Consider the following 1,964-nt stretch of genomic DNA (forward strand, 5'->3'; position numbering starts at 1 on the left):
AACCTCTCCATAAGACTGACACCTTTTCCCAGGTAGTTCTGAGCTTATCTCCCAGTGGAAAGAAGCTGACTCCATGAGCTCCAGTTAGAAACTCCCCAGGAGTGACTCTGATTGGCTCGGCCCACGCCCTTTGACCAATCACTGGGGCTTCCCGATGCCTGTATGTAATTAGCTTAGCTGGGTTAATTTCCCACAACCTCAGACCAGAGATGGGGATGAATGAGTCCGGGTCTCCTGCCAGCTCCTTGGGACATAAGGGCAGCAATGAGAATCAGATGTGCTACTTGAGGAAGGGGACTAGCTTGTATAACCATGAAGGGGGCGGGGGGCAGAGGATTGGGAGGTATACGGAGGTGGTCTGAGCACACCTAGTTGGGGATTGGGTGGGAAGATCTGACCCAGGGTGACGATGTGTGTGGGGACTTTAAGAAATATGAGACATAGGAGTGGCAGGACTATGTCCAAGTAGTGGTAGGACTATAGGCCAAATATAGTAGGACTTGGAGGCCCATCAGAAAGCTTACCCTTGAGTGGTTAGGAAACAGGGAAATATTGGATGTTCTAGACAGAAGAGCAGAAAGGTGATCTGAGCGAAGCTGGATGGATGGAGGTGAGGTCTAAGAGATGTAGTTTGTTTGAGGCTGGTGCCATGATCTGAGAATGAGGGGAAGAGAGAAGGGTCCAGGAGTGGCAATATGGAGCCGGTGAATCCCGTGGCCTTCTCCTACAAAGAAATAGGGTCTCGGGCAAGGAGGGAGGCGCTCGAACTTGAGAATTTTGAAGGGTGAGGTACTTGGGAGAGAAATCTATTTAGTGGGATGTAATAATAAATGATAACTGTAAGGATAGCTCACATATAGTGAGTGTTTTTACGTTCCAGGCACTGTTCTAAGCGTTTGCACGCAATAACTCATTTAACTGGGCCCAACGACTCTATCAGGGAGACGGTGTTATCATCCCGCTTTTACAGATAACGAAATTGGGGCACAGAGAGCTAACGAGTATGTTTATAGTCACACAGGTATGTCGTAGGGCTGGCTTCTGAGCCCAGAGGTCGGGCTCCATAGTCTACTCAGAATGAGTTCAGTGGATGCCAGGCTGAACTTCAATGACATTGGCCCACCCCACTCGTGATGCCCAGGTTGGCAGAGAAGGTTTAGAAGGACTTGGGAGAAGGGAGAACGGCTCAGAAGAATAAACACAATTGGAGACTCAGTGGGATTGAGAGATGAAAAGTCAAAAAAGAGATTCTACATCCCAGACTCGGAGAGCTGAGAAAAGACACACCCATTCATCAATGCTGATTTGTTTGCCAAAAAAAAGTGGCTTTATTTAAGTGGCTTCAGAGTGATGCCTGAGGAGTTTCTAACTGGAGCTCATGGGAAAAGGCTTTGTCACAGTCTTGCTTTTAAAAACAATTTTTTAAAAAATATATACTTTTTTTTTTTTTTTTGGGACAGAGAGAGACAGAGCATGAATGGGGGAGGGGCAGAGAGAGAGGGAGACACAGAATTGGAAACAGGCTCCAGGCTCCGAGCCATCAGCCCAGAGCCTGATGCAGGGCTCGAACTCACGGACCGTGAGATCGTGACCTGGCTGAAGTCGGACGCTTAACCGACTGCGCCACCCAGGCGCCCAAAAAATATATACTTTTAAAGTCTATTAATTTATTTGAAAGGAGAGAAAGAACACAAACAGGGGAAGGGCAGAGAGGAGGAGCGAGAGAGAGAGAAAGAATCCCAAGTAGCCTCCACACCATCAGGGCAGAGCCTGACGTGGGGCTCGAACTCACGAACTGTGAGATCATGACCTGAGCTGAGATCAAGAGTCAGATGTTTAAGTGACTGTGCCACCCAGGCCCCCCATGGTCTTGCTTTTTGACAAAAGAAAGACTAAGGAGTATGTCATCCCAGTGTGGAACCCAGATCCTTGGTTCAGTGGGTTAAGTGCTTTCAGGTGGGAGC

The sequence above is a fragment of the Lynx rufus genome, unplaced genomic scaffold (genome assembly GCF_022079265.1).
Source record: "Lynx rufus isolate CCGP_SWC_20201006 ecotype Redwood Valley unplaced genomic scaffold, mLynRuf1.p SCAF_16, whole genome shotgun sequence".
NCBI lineage: Eukaryota > Metazoa > Chordata > Mammalia > Carnivora > Felidae > Lynx > Lynx rufus.